The sequence below is a fragment of the Chlamydotis macqueenii genome, chromosome 2 (assembly GCF_036417535.1).
Source record: "Chlamydotis macqueenii isolate bChlMac1 chromosome 2, bChlMac1.mat, whole genome shotgun sequence".
In the NCBI taxonomy this organism is placed as follows: domain Eukaryota; kingdom Metazoa; phylum Chordata; class Aves; order Otidiformes; family Otididae; genus Chlamydotis; species Chlamydotis macqueenii.
The window spans coordinates 160,143,562-160,165,286 of NC_141557.1; the positions used below are offsets into that span (position 1 = coordinate 160,143,562).

A 21,725-nucleotide genomic window follows, 5' to 3' on the forward strand; every position below is an offset into this window, starting at 1 on the left:
CCACAGGAATTGCTTTCTAGCAATGTAGGAAATACTCTAGCTCAAACAAAGACTCTACAGTTTAAAAGAATTCCACCTTCTTGACGCTGAAAGGAAGCATCAAGAGCTATCATTGTGTACAAATGTCTCTGTTGTTTACCACTAACTTCCTAAGGGAAAATAGCTAAGAACCAATTCTTCCAGAATTTAATTAGGCTTTAATGATTCTGCTCACAGTTGTCATGGGATCACTAACAGATCCTGATGTGACATTCTGCATGACATATGGAGAAAACCATAAACAACAAAAAAGCCAAGGTAGGTTTTTTCAACCTTCATATTCAAATGTCTGACTGGGAAAAAGAAGTGTAAAAGTCCAGAAGTTGCCAGTCTAATAGGACAAGGTTGTTTTTTTTTCCCTCCTACAGTCTTACATCGTATTCTCCTTCAATTCTTCCATGAGTACATCCCACGGACATACACACTAGTAACCATACGATTTCACCTGTGAATCCTATTAGGCTGGCCAGCCTGTGAGTGCCCAGTCATTCCATTTATTTGTCAAATACTTAACTTTTCAAGAGATTGCCAGGTTACCTGAAAATCTTAGCACAAAGCAACTTGGCAGAAAAGTTATCTAGACTGATTTAAGTAGAGCTTTAATATTAGCATTGGAAAGAAAGGTGTTCCGAGTTTATCTGGCTTTTCCTCAGATTAAATAAATGTTTGGCTGAACACTTCTACCTCTGTTACAGACAAACATCACTTGTTGTTCCTTCTATAATTAAATGCAAAATGGACACTGGGTTCTGGTTCAGCGTCTGACTGGCTTGCGAAACGATACATCATTTGAACTTGTGCCTTTTCAAGAGTAAAATGGCATTTTTCCAGGGATAATTGCTAATGTTTTGAGTTCCAGTCCTCTGGTGCTCCACCACGCCAACAGAGCAATAGCACGTTGCTGTGAAAGAGCAGCTCGTAAAGGCAAGGCTGACCTTCATCCCTCTGCAAGTCTGGCTACACCACCTCACAAAAACTTGTTGCTTCTCAAAATACGTTACAAACGATTCCGTAAGATGCCAATCCAACTGATTTCCTACAGATTATTTTCCCACGATTAATTTAGCTCTATAGATCTTCCATAGGGACAGTAGCTTCCACTACAGAGGCAGCAACAGCTGAAACCAGATGGAAACTCCTTGCAGTACAAAGCTGATTGCAGCTTCAAGATGTAACAGCAAACTGTACTTTTGCTAGGACAGCCTGTTTTGCTAGCAAGGCTAGTTTTGTTTTACAGTCACTTGCTTGCACAGGAATATCACACAAAATACGTTACCGGCTTATTATACTGCTTACGCTACAGGTTTCTCAATCACTTTAAGGTGGCATAAACAAGTACTTCCTCTAAAGGCAGCAATCTTCTTCCTTTTCTTTGCCCCAGGTTCCTTAATCCCACCGCTTCCTGCGCAGCCATACGAGCGTCTGAGTAGTGAACCAGACAGCGTAACCGATCCAGGCTGAAAACTACGCTGACAAAAAACACAGCAAAAATCTTTTATATAAAGTCAGGTTGGTTTTCTCCGATGGCACGGATCCATACCGATGCAGTGAGGGAAGGGAGGAATAGGGGCAGCTAGAAGTATTACTTTGGGTAGCAATACCCAAAGCCAACGTGAAATTGCAGCTGGCATAGAGAAAATAAGTTGGTGGTGGTTCGCAAAAGCAGACTCACCTGCCCAGCTCAAGACGTTTCCTTCTCAGAATGCAGAAGAAGGATCTCCAGTCATGCTGGAAGGGCTATCATGTATTCTGCCTCCTGGAACTTGCCAGATGCATGGCAGAATGCCACTTGCGTAGCCAACAGGCAGCTATTTTCGCCCCAGTTGTTTTTGCGGCTCTGTTGCTAATTATTAGCAGCTGTTTATAGTAACAGAACTGGCCACAGGGGAAGTTTCTTTGGCCCGCATCAAGACTCAAGGGTTCAGCCACTGCAGCAGGAAAAAAGGAACTAGAAAACATACCTGGAGTTTTTGGCCCAGATGGATAAATGCGTGCAAGTACTTGAAGTTCAGCAAAGGGGCTGTACCCTTCCGTGGTCTGATTAAGTTGTTCCTTCATAAAAGTTTAGACTCAAAAAGTCCTGTGGCTTTCTAGAAGCAGCATCATCTAAGAATCATGAGGCCTTTGGTTCAATAAGGCAGCAGTTAAAGGCAGGTAGTTGTTTAAATTAAATGCAAAGACAGGAAGATTTTTAGCTGCTGCTTTCTAAAAACAGAACTCTATTAACCCTATTAGAGGGAGCAGACTACACCTCCTCAGGAATAATTTTTAAAAATGCAATTATACCACATATTACTTAACAGCAGTCCCATATGGGAGCAACATCACTCCAAAACCTGAGAGGAAAGTTAACCTCTGATTTTAAAGTAGTCTTACATTAAACCGGACTAACCTGTTTGCAATCACTAAAAGCCTGCCAAAGGGAAAAAGGTTAAGGCTAACTGGGTGCAATAAAGAACCACATTTGACATGTCCTAACATTTAATTAATCATTCAGGTAATCAAAGGCATCGAAACACAAGAGCATAGACCAGCTTGTTCTACAAGGACACCATGCCTAAGCAACCCCATGACTGACACCGAATGAAGACTTAGATGAGATATTTAAAAAGTTATCTCGAAATCCAAGATTTTTTTTTTTTTTTAAAAAAAAAGAAAGTCACTGGAATCAACACAGTGCTTTTTCATCATGACCTACTTTTGAGGCTACCACACAATTTAGGCCACCAAAGCAAGGTCTGTGATGAGGGAAATCATTCTGCAGCACGTTGCGAATGAAGATGATACAGGGCCATCCACCTCACATGGAGAAGCTGCATTTTTTCCACTCCTTGCAACGCAAACTTTTGCCTGCCCTCAGAACTCTTCACACACTGTAATCCAGTTGGTGTCTTTTTAAAACCTCTGCCTTGCTGTTTAAGCAGAGGCATAACTTCAGAAAAATATACTCATCTAAGAGAAGCAAATGATTCTGGTAGCTCTCCTGCTATTAAGGCTGAACTTCTGACATTCTTGACTCCCCCCAGCAAATCCGTAAAAATATCCAAACAACAATCCTCCCCAAAATTTAAGAACACAGATGTGTGCTGCTTCATTTTGAAAGGGTTAATGAAGATTTCTGGCGTCCTTTCCTCAGTATGTATACAAAATTCCAGAAATTATTCAAACCTGACATAAACAGGCTTCCAGCTCCAGCTCTGCCAATATTAAATCTTCCATAAGGTGTCTTGTCGACTTCTTTCCGTAAAGCATGGCCTTGACTAGAAGCCCCCTTGCTTTCTGGGGACCCTCTTTCCACCTCCTTCCAGCTTACTTGGAAAATGACCAAGGGTTAAGATTTTGGCTCATGCTGGAAGATGCGACAATGCAGTCCCAGATGGCAAGCTGTGCATGACAAACGCCCCTGATGGGCTTTTTTTCCTGGCCAGACATGCGGGGAGGAATAGAAAGCTTAAGACATAAGGTGGAGAGATGAAGGTCCTCATGACATCAGGTAGAACATCTTTGTAAGACAGCACTGTTTCCTCATTCTTTATATTTTGGGGGCCAATACAATTTCCCCAGTCTGATTCTATTACTGGGAAAAAGACGTAGGAAACCATGGGTGTTTATGAAATTACTGAAACAATTCTGGGAAGCCATCTTTTTAAAAGGGATCCAGAATTTAATGTGAGACAGACTTTATTTAGTGGATTGGATATTACACTGCTCCCTGAAGGCACAGGCTGTTACTAAGAGTAGATCAGATTACATTGTTAAATCACTGCTGCTGCTGTTTTTAGTAGGAAATACTTCATTTGCTTCCACCGAGGAGGCAGCATTATCTGATTAAACTCATTTTTTGATTTACTGCTAGGTAAAAAAGTTCATATATGCTCCTGTTACCCTCATGTTTATTAATACAGATACATTAGACAAGTAAGCAGCTAAGGTGGTACGGGCATAAAGAGCAACATGGAAGCATTCCCAGCTAGCGGAAAACCTAACAGCTCGACCAGAGATACTGGTAAAAGATGGACTAAGAAGTGGTTTCACACTACAGCAAAGACACAGCATGCCTTCTTCATGACAGCTGGATCTCCAAGGAGCAGGTTCTACCTCCAAAATTAGATACAGGTTCAGGACAGGATAGCAAGCACTAACCGCTAAGTACTTTCAAAAATAAAAAATATCAACCTAGTTACCACATAAACACAAAGAACTCAAAAATTCATGGAGATGGGGATCAGGCCAGCGTGCAGGTACGCTGTTATGGTCCAACACTGCTGCAGATAACAGTTTTCACTAAAAAAATCCACTAACTTGGTCAGTCAGATAGGCACAGTCAAACTTCAGCCTGGCACGAGCCAAGTATGGCCTGGCTTAGACATGCCGTACTAAAAGATGCTCAAGTTTTTAAAGCACGTCGAACACGAGAGTTATCTCCCATCAGAATTAAATTGATTCATTCCCTCTGTCTCAATGAGGTAGGACAATAGAGGAAAACAAAATTAAGGCTATCATCAGGGAACATCTTCATACATGACCAAGTGGATTAACTGGAAGAATCTCACCTTCCTGCAACCCCAGTGGTGCTGGTGGTGCAAGAATAATCTTAGCTATCAGTACATCGTTGCCACTAGCGTTTTTTTTTTTTGCAAGTTCTTTCACAAAGGCTGTCCTGATTGCAGCGTGTGAGAAACGAAGTGTACCAGCGCAACCATTTGCAAACTGCTCTCCAGAATGAGCAATGCTTTCTCTAATAGGTTGAGACTAGTGTTTAGCATGAATATTCATCCATAAAAAAATAGTGAAGCCAAGATTGATTACTTAGTCTGTATATGCAGAGTCAGATATTACTGTATGTACAATGAAGAGCACAATACTCACGTACTGGCATTTGAACTCATTATATTCACTGCTCTGAAAATTCACAGGCTGGTTTCGTCAGGCTGTAAATGCTTAAGAAACTCAAATACTGACAGAATACGTATTAGACAATTACGGAAGCTATTCAATAGATCAAGACAAAAAAGAGAGAACAGCATAGATCTTCATAAGCTGACTTCCTCTAGCATATCATTAACGTCTGCAAAGTCTAATTCATTGGAATTATCTCCAATTACCAGTCCCTAAACGCATTACCATCATTCAATCTCGGAAAACTCTGTTAAAGTAAGCTTTTGAAAGCATCCATAGGATTTTGTTCACCCTCCAATGAAGATGGAGAAGTTAAGTTTTGGCCGGATTTTACTAACGCTGAGGTAATAATTACTTCCTCAGAAAAAAAACCAAAACAACACAGAAGAAGGTTTCTCACATTTCAGATTCTCTGAAGGGTTTGTAAACAACTATATATAACTGGTTACATCATCTTGCACTAAATATTCTCATTTTGCCTTTTTGGAGAGGACTCACAGATCAAACTGATACATCACCACTGTAATAGGTTGGCAATAAGCAACCGTTTATAGCCTAAGCTGCAGTTTGAGCCCACACTGATTCAGCATGATTGCTGGAAACTATCTCTTGTCAGCGTGAAGAAGACAGATCCCTTCCTTTCCGCCTCTTCCCCACCCCAGCTTTGCATCGCTTCCCTCCATTCGGGCCAAGAAAAATAATCTAACACACCCTGATAAGGTGTTAAATGGAGCTGACTGCTATAGTACTGAAAGAAAGAAAGAAAGGTATTTAGAGAGAATTTTTTTCTTTCTTACTTCCTCCCTAGCATCCAAGGGGCCTGCCTCCTTCTAATGTAACTGTGCTGCAAAAGGCGCAATAAACCCGCTGCTCATCAGCCCCATGACCTCAAGCCTGCGATGCATTCGGTGGTGCTAAGAGAAGGAACAGAGACAGGTTAGAGCAGCAGTTTTATGGTGCAGCACCTTTGGCAAACATCTTCACAGCGCCCTTTGAAGCACAAGTGATTACAAGCAAGCATCGAGAAAGCTCACTCCGTAAAAAGCGTAGCTAGAGATCCCTGCTCCAGTTTTTCAGGCTGTCCCAAATACCAGGATAATGGACAGAATCACCGAATAGTTCAGGTTGGAAGGGACCTTTAACAGTTTATGTTCGTTGCTATAAAGTATAGCTATTTGATTTAGTTTCTCAATTATTTAAATAAACATTTGAACTGACCTAGCAGTGATGCACAGTCCATGTATTTGAAGTAAGGGGTAAGAGAAAGAACCAAAATTAAGAATCCTCTCCTAACACCAATAATTAAATTAATAAATTTTAAGAAAACCAGAGAAATACCGTTGGGCCAATAATATGGATAAATCAGTGCTTAGAAGGGTTGCATCACCACACTGATTTCAGACTGCTACGTTTTTAGAAATTTTTAGCACAGTTGTATAATTTAGACAGCTGGTTTATAAGCAGCCCTGTAGAAAGCTGGTGGCCACATTTAAGGGCAGCTTAATCAGGACATATTTTGATTTTGGACTACGAACGAATGCTATTTCAGGAATGTGTTTTGCCAAGCTGTAACCCTGTTAGAACTGGCAGGAGAAGATATTTACTGACACAGAGGCTAAAATAATAAGAGGCTACAAGTGCTTGGCAGTTGGACTCGATACATAAAGACCTGTAGAGGACACAGACCTCTTCCATTTGTGACTTTGGAGAACTACGAAACGCTTGGCAAAGGCTTGTCAGAATTTGGCATTTTTACCTAATTTGGGAATGACTGTCAGCCGCTCTCTTCTGATGGGATGCACGAGCTCCAGCATCCGTGCCACTTCAGCAGCGTACATCTGGACCGCTACAGGATGAGATTTGCAGCAGGTCTGTACCAAAGCTGAAGCACTTTTATAGTCTGCTGTCGTGTCGGTGCGATCATTACAGCAGTTCTCACAGCTGACAGTCACCTTCAGCAGGTGAAAATGAATGTAAATACATCTCACAGCCCAGGTTTAGTCCTGTCACGTTCAGACAATTTGATCAGGCTCTGTCAGTCATCAACTTTTCCTCTACGCTGCAAAGCAGACAGCTGCCATCCTTCACAGGAGGTTTTACATACGACCTAAGGAATACTTTAGGGACAAAGCTGCGCGGTGAGACGGGGCCAGATCTCATCCACACAACTGGAGGCATTATCTCATGATGTAGAGTACAGATCTTGTGCCCCTTTAAATCCCCTCAGAAACATTTTCCAGGGGCAGAGTGGTTAAGAGGAATCAGTGTAATGGTTTTACCAGCTGCACTATAATTATTCGTTACAAGCCAAGCCAGCCGGGGTTACCAGAAGCAGGCCATGCAGGCAGCAAAGATGCTAACTAACATTTAACTAGCTGGAATATTGGTTGGCCTTACAAACTATTATGGCCTCCCTCAAAAAAAAAAAAAAAAGAAAAGAAAAGAAAAGAAAAGCATCTAGTCTCTTGCAAGCATTCTCTGTTGGAGGTTACTATCAGATATGCAGCCTTAAATTACCTAAAATATCCTCAGTGAATCAATCCTACACACGCTAAAGCAGCTTTTCTTGAATGTCCCCAAGGACAACATATTGTTGCAATAGTTTCTACTGGCCTAGGCAGGCTTTTTCTAGTAGGAGGAAAGTTTCTTTGCATAAAAAAAAAAAAAAGAGTATTTACAGTCAACAAATGATAGCCAACATTTACTTTTAAAATTCAAAGTGATTGCACTTGAGTAATTTTCTAGATGCAGGGTTGCTGGCACAAAGAACTCGGTAGTGAGAAGTTCAGCCTATACAAGCAAGATTGATTGTTTAGAAAACAAAGCTGATCTGGTGGTTGTTGCTTTATGCACAGCTAATTGCATACCAGCTAGAGCACCTTTCGAGATCATTCTCAGAGGCAGAATAAATTTGTGGTCAGATAGTATCACGGGTATTTCTTCAGGCAGGTAGAGCTGCTTTAGGACTTGCAGGCACTGAAAGCAACATATGAGAAGAGCAGGAAAATGAGGGAAACGCCAGAATTTCAGTAGACAGAATAGCATGATACTGGAGCGCAACAGCTGAGTTGGCAGTTATCCTGCTAGACATCTAACATCCTCAGAAAGGCATCAGATCCTCTACTCAGAAGTGCATTCACTGGAGTCAGTGAACAAGCAATATTTTTTCTCATTCTGTTACCCTGGAGAGATCCTGAAGTCTCAAGTCAAGAGGAAAATCCAGTTGGGAGATAGGGAAAGTAGCAGCAGCCTGAGCACCTGACAAAAATAGATGTATTTTTTTGCCTTTATTGTTTAAAGAGACACCAAAATGCAGGTGCAGTTAGTGTAAGCCATCTCCGGAGGAAGGAAAATAAAAGGGAGTCCATAGCCTATATGAGTATATTTCAATATAAATAACAGCTGCAACTTAAATTCAGGACCCCAGAACTGGTCAAGTGATTACAAGATGAAGACTTTAAGCATCTCCTTTACATTTTTTTAAAACAGCTTGGAGAGTAGCAAGTGAAATTTGTTGAGTGTTGATTTGAAGGATAAACAGGAAAAGCAGTGTCTTGCTCTCAGAAGTCTTTCAGATTAGGCTAAAACACACCTAGCATTAAGGTAGCTCCTATCTCAGGGGCTGTATTGCGATTCACAGAACAAATCAGAGGAAGAACCGACCAAACTGAGAGCTGATCAATGAACGCAGCCTTTAATGCACTGAAGCTATCAGCTTACGCATCTCAACAGTTCAACAGGAGCCTACTCTAAACGATTAGCCTGTTCTTGAGCAATAACACATAGCAATAGCGTGGGCTTCGCGAAGACAGTTAAATAGCTCTCCATTCATCTTCTGTCATCCACACACCTTTATTACGCTGCTTGAAGTTTGTGGTTGCACCACCATCTTGCTCCACTCACATTCAGTCCGACTTCACCTCTGCTGCTCTGCTTGTATGGTAGAAGAAATACTGGTACAAGATTCTTAGCCTCTACTCTTTGCTTTGATTTAATCTGCTTTGTGGTTCAGCAGAAGCTGTTGAGAACAGGCATACTAAGCTATGGCATTCAGCTCCATGCTTTAAGCTTTCATTGCTTTCTCTCCTCGGGTCCTAAAAGCATGACGGATGAAGAGTCTTCTCACTGCTCCTCCGGAAAACTGAGCCTGACCTTAAGGCACTCTAGATGTTGCATTTCCAGTTCCCTGATCTGCCACTCCTGATCAACTCTTGGTGGCTTCTACTTGCTCTAATATGCTAATTTCCCCATTTCTAAAACTGACTTGATGTTCCTTGTCCAGGAGATGACAACTGCCCACAGCAGCAAGCCAAGCAAGGAGCATCACTAACCACATGTAGAGGTCAGCTGAAGTACGATGTGAGCACACATACACCTGGTTGAAGCTGTGAGGTGTTTCTGACTAGATGAACTTCAGAAAAAGGATGTTTTATTTCTGCAGTGCAGTGGAAATTACAGGCTTACATCTGTAGGGGAAAACAGGCAGACAGTCATAATTCCTACAACAAAGTGATGAGTTGAAGTTGCAAAACTGAAGTCAAGTACTTGGATGGATACTGCATAATATTATTCAATCTCATCTTTTCAAAAAAGTTATATGTCTTCAAACTATTTCTTTAAATAACTGCCCTACTTTTAACTGAATACTTTTGCTTATCAGTTTATTTATCCCCATGACAAACCTCATGAAGTTCAACCAGGCCAAGTGCAAGGTCCTGCACATGGGAAGGGCAATCCCAGGCACAAATACAGGCTGGGCAGAGAAAGGATCAAGAGCAGCCCTAAGGAGAGGGACTTGGGAGTAATGGTGGATCAGAAGCTCAACATGAGCTGGCAGGGTGCACCTGCAGCCCAGAAAGCCAACCACATCCTGGGCTGCATCAAAAGGAGGGTGGCCAGCAGGTCGAGGGAGGGGATTCTGCCCCTCTGCTCTGCTCTGGTGAGACCCCACCTGCAGTACCATGTCCAGCTCTGAAGCCCACAAAAGAAGGACATTGACCTGTTGGAGAGGATCCACAAAGATGATGAGAGTGCTGGAGCACCTCTCCTATGAGGACAGGCTGAGAGAATTGGGGCTGTTCAGCCTGGAGAAGAGGAGGCTCCAGGGAGACCTTATAGCGGTCTTCCAGTACCTAAAGGGGGCCTACAAGAAAGATGGGGAGAAACTCTTCAGCAGGGCCTGTTGTGATGGGACAAGGGGTAATGGTTTTGAAATAGGAGGTAGATTTAGATTAGACATCAGGAAAATTTTTTTTCCACTGAGGGTGGTGGAACACTGGCCCAGGTTGCCCAGAGAGGTGGTGGATGCCCCATCCCTGGAAGCGTTCAAGGCCAGGTTGGCCGGGGCTCTGAGCAACCTGATGTGGTTGGAGATGTCCCTGCTCCTTGCAGGGGGGTTGGACTAGATGACCTTTGAAGGTCCCTTCCAACCCAAACCATTCTGTGATTCTATTCTGGTACAAGATAATGGCTTGGCTTCCAACCCCGTTCCCATGAAGAAGTTAACACAGGATTCCTTTCTCTAACTTCAGAACTAGCTAAATCTGTTTATCACACACAGAGTTGATAAGGGATGGCACATTTGCCCTGAATTATTCCACTGCTTTGGGCTGGCTCTTTCACTGTCTGCAAGGTGTTTATAGGCAACAGTTTGTTCGAATTAACAGACTAGCCATTCAGGTTAAGGAACAACTTTACCATGTACTTGGCTAAGACCTTGAACAGCAAAGATTTACCTTGAAACAGTGATGAACATCTTAGCCCTAAGTATTTGAAGTGTGACACCTGCTTAAAGTATATTGCTGTTAAGAGCAGGCAAACCAAAGGTATCAAGTGAATGAGGCTTTAACCAATCGGCAGAGTTATCCAGGTCAGACAGTGGCAACATTAATTTTGCTGAGAAATTCTAAAAAGCCTGTTGCAAGCACTTTAACCTATCAGATAGCTTGTTACAGGCCTTCTCTGGTTTCAGTTAGACTTCAAAAAAAAAATCTATTTTAGACAACTGGAATTGTCTGAATTTGGCCACTCATGAAGTCTTCCAGGAAAAATCCTACTCTGAAACACATGAAGGTTTTAATAAATTACCAGTTATGAAGGATTTCACAGGTCTTTATTAATAAGCAGTAGCAGGTGCCATGCATCTCTATATTAAGGCTCCAGCAACCTTAGATGAAACCACCACAGCAATGGGTAAGACACTCAGATGGACTTGAGAACATTAAAACAGCTTCCACAGCTTTTGCCATGAAGAGTAGCAACTCCAAAACAGTATTTCTAGGTGGGGTTTCAGGAGTGGTGCTGGTCCAGAAGTATCATCAGCTTAGCAGGCTTACTGAACAGAGATCTGTAAGGATTGCAAAGGACAGTCTGAAATAACAAAAAAAATCAAATATGTATTCAAACACTGCTCCTGCTAGCAGGTGAAATGGAGAAGGGATTATGCATTTTTCAGGAAGAGCTGTGGGTTATGGCAGAGCAGCAGAACCCAAGTATCCTGTGGAAAGCAGATATTCTTACTTTTGTCCCAGTGTTACAGTAGAGGTGAGGATCACCTCACATGACTAATGGTTCCTCGTCAAGCACAACAACATTCCACTCCAGCACTTCAGTGAGCAAAGTATGCTGCACATAAACAGACTGAGCCAACTAGAAAAAGTTAGGGGAGGGAATAAGAGAAAGGACAAGAGCCAGAAGATGTGACTGCAAGTCTGAAGGGCATGAGATTTTTCTACCTATTTAGACAAAGGCTTGATAGTAGGTTTAAAATGTAAAAGCTGTTGAAAGGACAACATGAGGTGATCCCTCCATCAGAGATGAAATGATGGCCCAAGTTGTAAGCAGGACTCTAGCGTACTCTCTCCATGCTATCAGCAACACAAGTGTTATTATCCATCACAAGACATTTAAAAAGCACGTTCACTCCTTCCTTGCCACACTCCTTGATAACTTTCTCACAGCTCTACAAGCTGAGGTTGCTTCTTGCATGTTCCAGTTGCGAGCTGCCACGTTACACAAGCGCACAGCCATCTCCACATGCTGCACATGGAGTTTTGCACCTTCAGCAATGACACAGGAAGCTGAGGAAGAAAACTATTTGCTTCTTGTAGCACATGAACAAGAAAGTACATTCAGTATTTGACAAACAAGGATCTTAAGAGCTGATGCAAGTTACTGGTCAACACATGGAGGTATTTGACATTTTACATTTTAGTCACTTGTCAGAGCAAGGAAGCCCTTCCGGTGGAAAATTTCATGGTTGTCGAAGCTTCTCTTAATGAAAAGCGTAGCTTGCCCTTCTGAGCTGTATTTTATTTTGGCAGCTTTACCGAGAACACTGTGCTTAGTCATTTTACTTTTCCAATTACAGTACCAGCTTATGCAATAAACTGATATGTTTACTGTTTGAACAATCATCTGCCAGGTTTTTGAAAAAATAAGATTCAATTAAAGTAATGCACAGTTAAGCATAGTATATACTTCAATGTTTTAGGTTTTAAGAGTCTAAAGAGACTTGAAATTTCTTAAAGTTGCTTTGTGTAGTGGCCAAAATTTAATGGACAAAACAGAGGGACCTCATCTCTGCTATCCCATTTAAGTGAACTGCATTCATTATCCTGTAACAGATTTAAGTTTTTGTTCTTCCAGTAGCAAATTCCTAAGTTCAAAATATTTCCTCTATAAAAATATTTCAGCAAAAGAAAAAATAACCGGTAGACTTTTGACCCATGAACTCCTCTGGAGACTTACAGATCACCATATAGTAAAACAGACAGTCCCAAAAGGTCACTTCCATTGTTTTAATCTTTATTTTTAAGCCAAGAGACACTTAAATGTCTAAGTTGCAATTCCACATTTAAACAGCCATGATGTGACACATTACTATCCTTAGCTTACACTCTCATTTGCAATCAAGTAGCAGTGAGTTTAAGACAATTTAAGTGGAGCAGATAGGGGATAAACCATTGATTCACTAGGAAAAAAATAAATCCTGCAGGAAAAGAATTCATGTGGTGTCTGTAAAGTTCTCCCTACTTACACACGCTGCAGTTTACATTGACTGCAGATAAAAAGTTGGCTAGGAAAACTCTCAGCTTACCTTCCTTTGAGGACTTAGCATGCCCTTGCCTCCCCACTCACTATACATGAAGTCTAGAGAAACAGGATGAATATAAAACATGCAACTATATCCTGTATTTTCCCTGACAAAAGAATACTTGTCCTGTAACAATAAGCTTCAACCAGTCTTAAGCCTTCACTTGCATGGAGTGCAAAACTCTGCAAATAAAGTATTATCAGCCTTCAAAACACAGACCTGGAATTAGCACAGACAAGTTTCCAAGGTTCAGGATGAAACATTAATCCCTACCAAAGAAAACAGTGCAATCAAAAAGATCCTAGTTTACTTTAGGACAGACATGGGTAATGTATCCAGTCATCTGGGCAGGATCGTGAGTGACCTGATCCTAGATTTCTTTGCTGTACAGAAAATGAACTGAACCCATACATGTGCCTTCTCACAGGCTTGCTATTAAACACTCCTACCATGAGGAGCAGCTGTGACTATCATTTGCTGCAATTAAGCTGATTTCAGAAGCATTGGCAGTTATACACTGGAAGTCATCCTTCAAATCCCACTAGATCCCAGTGACCCTTGTCTGTCACTTTGCACACATCCTCCCATACAGTGGGAGTGAAACCGTGCACCTAACTGATGACAAAAGCCACCCAGGCTTTCTCTGCACAATCCAACATTTAATTCCATGTCTAACCTACTTAGTCTGGGGAATGCAGATCTAACATTGAACTACAAGTCCAGATATAAACACTGAGATGTATCCATTGGTCACGTAAGCCTTCTAGATTTTCATTCTTTCCTGCAAGGCTGGAAGGGTGACAACATCATTACAACCCCAAACCCTTTCAGATGCAAAAAGACTTGTGTAGCTTCAGTCTCAGCTGCTCACATCAACTTCAAGCTATAGTTTGTCCTGAGAGGCTAATAAATTAATGAAGGGAAGTTCAGGGCTCTTGCTTGCTTTATTAGATATGATCTGATGAGCCAAGAAGTTGCCAGCCTTGGCTTTCTGGTTTGCTCTCAGTTTAGTCCAGTATTTTAAAAATTTATTCAGTGAAAGTCAAGAGTTGGCCAGTATTTGCATTATTTGGAAAGATATCACTATTACTCAGACATTTAAAAAGGAAGTTATTTAATCCCTATATCAACAGTGAGCAAGAAAATGAAGCTTTGTAACAGCACTGTTATAACCACACCAGGTAAGAACTAGAAAGGATGCTGGGCAGTCATTGCAGCAAAAATAAGGAACTCTTATTTATTATTTGTCATTGGCAGGCTTCCACTCATTTTCCAAGTTACAGGTAGATGCAATATTAGTGAACTGAGTGTTCCTACTGCAGATAAAGCATTGCTTTCATTTGCACAGCACTTCCACCCCGACCACAGTAATTTAGATGCAAGATGGACAGTATATTGCACAGTGGAGATGTTATAAACACAGAACTGAAGTATTTAAACACATTACCATTAGACTCTGCCCTTATTAGACAATATACTCTTAGTATTACAGCTTGGGGAACTATTACAAACACCTCTCTAGGTCAGATTACTTTTTTTCAACGGCAGAGCAATTTTACCAAGATGCTCCAAGCACAGAACTGCAGCAGCTTTCTTATTCCATTTCCTAGAAGCAGGATCTCCAAATCATTTGGTCTGCAGTCATTTCTCCATGTAATGTGAAGTCATATTCCCCACTCAAATAATTTGTCTTTTCTAAGTTGTGGTGTGTATTCCATCTTAATATAGTAATTGCTATATAGGGACTTAAAGCTTTGTTTAATAGGAATGTTTGCCCACGGGCCACTTACCAGCCTGGGGCTCAGTGGCAAAGCCCCTAAAACTTGAAAGGTCGGCAAATGCCATCAGGGACACATCAATTGCTAAATTCCGAGAAGGCAGAAGGAGGTTGCGATCCACAGTCAAGGCAACTTGTTGCCAAGTTCATTGAAAGATCCTGCAAGTGAGATATTTAGAAATACCTACGCAGACTACTCTGAGCCACCCAGACAGTGAGTCTGTTGACCAAAAGCTTCTGAAAGAGGCTTAAGTTAAGGGAACAGTGTAGCTATTATTGTACCAGTGATAAATTTAGGCATCAATTACAACCAGTTATTCAGCAACCAGCCTTAACACAGAACTGGAACTGATCTCTTGGAGTGTTAATTTAGGAGCATAGTTAATAAGGAAGGGAAAGCTGCTAAGTGCAGCTCAGAGAAATATCATGCTGTATTGGGCTGCTGGAATGAGTTGAAAATTTGCAGTTTGATTAACACGTGTGTTTAGTAGTTTAGAGTTATTGAGCACTTTTCTGCATGAGTAGTTCTCCATGAAGTGACCTACACAGAGGCAGGAAGATGCAAATAAATCTGCCCAAGGATTACAGAGTCAGATTTATACCGAACATCCCTGAGACACATTAGGCTTCATGTAGATGAAGTGATATTAATTAGACCTAGTAATGAACACACTAAAAATACCCTGAGACAGAGCAGTAAGACTCTATCTTAGGTTATTACACCAAAGACTATTATTTGCCCACAAACATGTTCTACTGTTCTTAACTAGTAAAAGAATTACTAACAATTTAATATCAGTTAATATCAAGCCCACTAGATGACTAGACATCTATGGAAGATGTTAGCGTGAGATGCACTGGATGGGAACCCAAACCATTTTAGGTACAGCTTAACTGGGGGCTACTACACAGCTGAAAGGCCATGGTAGATACACCGCTATCTAGCACTCCAGTCCAGCTCATACACATACAAAGGAGATTAGAGATCCCACTGGTACTAGAGGGTCAAAAGGCTTATTTTCAAATGGCATCCTGAATTGTCATGCAAACTATCCCAGAGTGGCCATCTGGAAGAGGACACACGTTATCTGGTTCAATGCCAGTTCTCCAGCAGACAGAACTACTACTGTGCAGCTGCACATTGAGAGTTTTGAACACCTGGAAGACAATTAATAGGAAAGGTGATTTGAAATTAAAGCAGCAGAAAAAGCTTCAACTGTAAGGCCAGCCAAAACTGTAGGAACATGAAAGGTACAGATGTCAAGTCACTCTCCTCGTCAGCCCACTGAAGGACCTAAATGTGTTGATTTTTAGGCTGTAACAACCAATGCGAGTGGCAGCTGGTGCCATACAAATGCTATAACGGTGGAAGTAACCAGGATAACTCCTGCACTGAGAAGTGTCAGCCTTTTCCCTCTCTGCACTGAAGTTAGAGCCAAGAAAAAGAACAAACCTACACCACGAGCCGATTCCCCCAGATACATTTCAGACAGCAAACAGGACATGTGCGCTCGATGTGTTAGTGTTAAAGCAAGCTGTGCATTTGTTTTGGGTTATTTTTTGTACTCTTGGGAGTTAGCTGGCCAGCCACACTACTCTAAGGAGCAATAGTTCACACTGTCAAATGACTCCTCTGGGAGTACCCGGAGCCAGCCTGCACAGGCCAGGGTACTTGTTCAGACATTCCTCTCAGAAAAGGGGAGTATTTTTACCCTGCATGCACATCTCTCCCTACAAAAATCCCGGCCCTTGTTACCTGAAAGCAGAGATCCAGCATCAAGACTGTTTTAATAGCTGATCCCTGTTCCTCCTATTTACACTCCCAGATGATTGACAAGCAAGCTGCAGGTTAAACAGCCCTCAGATTAAGTGTATTCTGCTGCATGTACACGATGATAGGAAATTAAGCAGCACAGAAACCTGACTATTCTGTAGTCATCACTTGTTGTGTTAAGTCGCTGGTTTCTGGATGTGGTCCAGGAAGACTGATCATATATTCAAGGACAGAATAAAGATAAGTGTGACATGCAGTTGTGCTTTTGTAAAAGAGCGCTTTGGGTTCAGCCCCCAGTTAGATCATTTATTTATCTGGCACTGAAGGGTGATAATGGCTTGTTTGCAAGTCTCCAAAATAAATGAACTATGCTGCATGCAGAAGTAGTCCAGGCCAGCCAGCAGAGGATAGAAAATATGCAGGGTCAGCATAACACTGGTTTCAATTTCAGTTATAAAAACATTAGAGCTCCCATTTAAAACAAGATGAGGAAACTAGGTTCTCTCTCCACTCTTCTAAGAGCACCAGTCTTGCCCTACCCAGAACATTGATAAAATCCACCTCAGACATAGTTTAGCAAAACAACTTAGGGGTAATGCTTTCCTGCTGCTGTTCACACACCGCTAAGATTTAAAAGTATCTTCAGTCTATTCCTTAGGGCTAAGTTTTGTCTGCCTCCTACCCTTTACTGCCTTGCTTCATGAGTAGCAGCCATTGACTGACAACATCAGTCTTGCAAGGAAAGGAGGTCTCAGTCTACTCCCAGAGCACCTCAGGTCCCCAGATTAGTCAGTCTTCATTTAACACTGCAAGAGACTGCTAGTTAAGCCAGCCAAGTGCCCCAAAGCTAACAAGACTAGTTTAATAGTCCTTCGTAGATGGGAGTCCTGAAAAGCAAGTCTTCCCCAGCTCTGACTGGGTTTTAAGAATTTTATGAGTTGGGAAGTTGGTATCCACAACATGGACATCACCTGTATACCGAGATCCATCTTCAAGCAGATTCCATGCTAGTAAGGGCCAAACCAAGGTCAGAAGCCGCTCCTAAACCAAGTCATTAGCCAAGGAAAGCTCTGCATCCTCATCCTTGCCAGAGTCACTCACCAAGAGCAAGTTTGATGAGAAAACCTGGCTGCTTCTCCCGAGTTGTTACAGTGCAGTATGCCAGCTGCAGTCCAAATGACTTCACAGCCCTTGTTGGAAATACCAGCACTAAAGGGCTTTAGTGAAGCTAACGGGTGCCAGTTTCCCCAAGACGGCAGTTCACAGCACACAAACCACTGACTCAGACGCTGCAGTGCTGTGAATCCATTGCTGAGGTACCTGAAGTTCAGCTTTTAACTTGAGGCAAATTCACCCTCCAGCAACTCTATCAGAGGTCTAGATTTAATAGCATGAACTCAGCTCTTTTTCACACAGAGTATCTTATTCCACTCTGAGAGGAGTGAACTGCGATACAGAAGCATAATAGAATAACCAGTTTAGTCAAGACAGCAATAATTATTCAGTGCTAGGATTCAGGAGACCCTCACAGTCCCAGCTGGAAGACAGAATATCCGTTACCAGTGGAAGTTTTGGGTGGTTACTCCAAGTAGGGCTGTGACCCAAATGCAAGACGTGTGGGTGACTGATAAGCTGCTGACCATAAAACAGTCACATGGTTGTTCGGTGAGCAGCAGCTTACCAAAAGCATGTAAAGTCTTTAGCTCACAGCACAGAGCTCCACAGCTTAGCAGCGTCTGCTTCCAGGCTTGGTTTCTGGGCCGCCCAGGATCTCCCATCTGGAAGGTGACACTCAAACTGAAACACCAGCTATCTGTCACGCTACACACATGGTGTCCCTCACCCTGACAGCAGGCATTCTGCTTCAACTTTCTGGCAACTGAGTTTGCCAGAATCATTTGTATTTTCTGCTTCTGTATGCTGTCTTACACACAGCTCTGCTATAAAGTTTATTGGACTCATTAAAGCAGTTACTAGGAATGGACTGTTTAGTAAGGCTGACAGTGTGCTGCATGTTGAAGGATCAAGACCTCTAGTAGAATACTTATCAAATCAGTTTAAGCCTTCTCTAATGGAAACAGCTGCACAGAAGGCTATGCAGTTATCAGAGCAGTTTTCATGAAATCTTATGTCTATGAGCTGGAAGAGATCACAGCCTGGGGTCTTGCAAGTGTTACAGGTAAGGGACATGGGAGCAGCACAAATAGTTTTTCATGTTACCAGTTACTCTGCAAGCTGCTGAAGCCTCCCCCTCCATCACATGACACCCTCCTCTCTCCTGGCAGATCAACTGGAAAGCCCCATTTCGTCTCCAGCAGCTTTGCCTCCGTTCAGCGTGCTTTCACACTTACCATCGCATTAAAGTCGGTTTGAAGTGCAAGGGAAGCTTGGTTTTACGTCAAGCACAACACCACTGCATGCGTACTGTTGCTCAGCACACGCTGCTCTCACTTGATGCAAGTATTTTAAGATGGTTTCTACTGTTAGGACTAACAGAGGTACAAACTGCTAGTTAAGCTCCAAAAGAACTGCCAGCTGCAGCTTCTTGTGATAGGTGATGTGAAAGGATTTAACGCTTTTGCCCAACACGCAAGTAGAGGTGCCCACATACCATGGGCAAAACTGGCTGCCTGCTTTAGGAACTGAAGCTTGAAATCATGAGGTGTTCAACTAAAGACAACAGCAGCGCGTCGCAGGTGGAGTGTACAGATTCAGCTAGACAAGATTAAGTGCTACCGGGTAAAGGAACTGTTTATTGCTCAAATCAGTGTCTGCTGAAAGTACAGAAGTGTTACATGCAACTGTATTCACAACCGCAGACATTATCCAGCAGCTAGTAGGTCACTTCAGCCAGCAGCTTCCCCCCCCAGGCATTTATAAGACGCCTCTCAAAGCTTAAGCATCTTTTCTAAGCTACTCAGTCAGCACCACATTTTGACTTGAAGGTTTTTCAAATGTTAGATGCAGGTTCACTGATGAAATACTCTGCAGGTTACCATCCAGTATTGGTATTCTCTAGCTTTTAGGAATGATCCATTTAAAACAAGTTGGCACAGGGATAGAGGTAGAGTCCACGCATTCCAACCTTCACACACAGGCGGAACAATATTAAATTACCAAGTCCTAACTTCCTAGCTGTCGGTGAATCCAGGACTGGAGTGAGTTTAAAGGTAATTAACCTCTAAGGTCACAGCCTTGCAAGATGGGTCCACATTCAGCCTCTAAGCTCCTCAGAGCCTGTGTTTCCATACAGCAGAATAAAGGCAGTTGCTCCAGAAAGCTTCTCAAATAGGCTTCAGTGTGAAAAATTAAGGTCACATGTGCTTAGACATACAAGTATGTGTATTGTTTGAAAGTTACACCATGCTTCACTGGAAACCACGTAAATACTGATGCTGCCCCACTGAAAAGGCACGTGAACAAAGTTGCACTTAATGAATTTTTTTGTAACATGACCCAGAAGAAGCAGCAAGTTCACCAGCTCTGTCAGTCTAACCCCCTTCTCACCACTAACAAAGGACACCTCCAGCAGAAGACGTCCTCCCTTGTCAGCTCAAGGAAGTACAAGTGTATTTAAAAGAGACTGAATCGCTACGACACATTTCAGCTTTGAGGGAGAGGATTGTTTTTGATCGTAAACAGTCCCCACAGCATCCCAACAAGACCACACCAGAAGATACTGCTCCTTCCTTTCTCAAACTCCAAGAGCAGCAGGTTCCTGCAGGAGTTAACGGTGTTACGCAAGAGGGTTATCTATAGAACCATACGTTTTCAATTCTACTGAAGATGCCTCAGTCATACGTAACTGAGTGCAAGAACTGCTATCATTTCCTTGCTCAGAGAGGCATGAGCCAACCCATGTAAACTGGCCTCTGATATTACAAATACCCAACTAAAATAGAAGTTGTTCCACTGATCCCATCCATTACATCATGGAAATTGTTATTTTGTCATGAAAACACCCTTAAATACCCAATTTAATCTCATTAATACAAGAATGAGGCTGTCACTTCCAAGACAGCAGCTGCCACTACCTTTGCCAGACACAGGAACCCATCGATGTTTTTGAATGCCTCAAAGACTACTGCATGCAGTTTTAAGAGCTTAAGGTAGTGTCGACTTCTCAAACTTACAGTAAAAAGTACTTCTGGGAGCATTTATAGCCAGAGCGTCAACTAAATACCTTAATCTCTTATCTGAAATCCCTTTCCTTATTTAGGAAGGGGAAAAATTAGGCCCGTTGAACATTTCAGCAATCCAGGATAATCATTAAACAAACCACGCGGGGAAGACCTTAGCTTTTGCAATACCAGTGTGGGGGAAGAAGGCATAGACAAGCTGTGTCAGTGCAATCACATCAGCAACCACTTCTGCCAGATATTTACAAAAAAAAAAAGCCTGACTTCCAGAGGGGAAACAAAGTATTCACCAGCTCTTTCTTTCTTTGAGTGCAAGTGCCTGCTCAAGCCATATTTCATTAAATATTTCAGCAGCGCTGTGATCAAGGCAGCGGAACATGACGCAGATGATACCGGAGCAGTTTTTACAGAGCAGGAAGGATACATGCTGTAACAGCACAATTTCTCCTCATGAATCCTCAGAATGTTGCAGTTACCTGCCTGCGCTCCGCACGTACAGCACTATCTCTGCAGGTTCACTTCTTGAAACATCTCTGTCCCTGAAGGAGAAATCACCTCCTCTGTCCAACATTCAACATCCTGCAATATCTTTCCCATCCTTTTCCATCTGGCTGCATTAGCCAAGCCCTAGCAACGCGAATTCACTTGCTGCACCCAGTGCCTTGGCCAAATCTTCTCCTCCCCTCCTTTTTTCCCCCCCTCTCTTCAGAGAGGATACTGGAAGCTAATCCCTACAACACAGAACTGCCCCACACGGAGAGTGTTTTTCAAGGTCAAATACAGTTTCTGCACCTGCTAAAGGTGCTAAATTAGAGCTGTAAATAATCTCAGAGCTGTAAAACACTGATAACACACTCTTAAGGAAAACTGCAGCGCTCGTGGGAGATTTAAGAGTTAAGCGATAGGTAATTTCTTCCCCCAGGACTCTCCCACCATCATGAGGGTGAGGTGAGACTCCACTGTTTTATGGTGAAGCACCGAGATCAGGTTACAGATTAAGTG

The 21,725-nt window shown here is 42.3% G+C and overlaps 1 protein-coding gene across 8 annotated transcripts in view; it reads right to left on the reverse strand.

Moving 5' to 3' along the window:
- SLC45A4 (solute carrier family 45 member 4) overlaps positions 1-21,725 on the reverse strand; it is a 93,420-nt gene that overhangs the window by 47,067 nt on the left and 24,628 nt on the right. The window contains exon 1 of one of the 8 annotated variants that reach the window (XM_086741335.1): positions 21,200-21,343. The exons of 4 other annotated variants lie outside the window; for them this stretch is intronic. The gene's annotated coding sequence lies outside the window, so the exon portion shown is untranslated. Of the gene's footprint in view, positions 1-1,711; positions 1,817-3,207; positions 3,276-5,735; positions 5,759-21,199; positions 21,344-21,725 lie in introns of those variants that run through there. 3 more of the 8 variants (XM_086741334.1, XM_086741331.1, XM_086741332.1) reach the window with 3 other exon arrangements.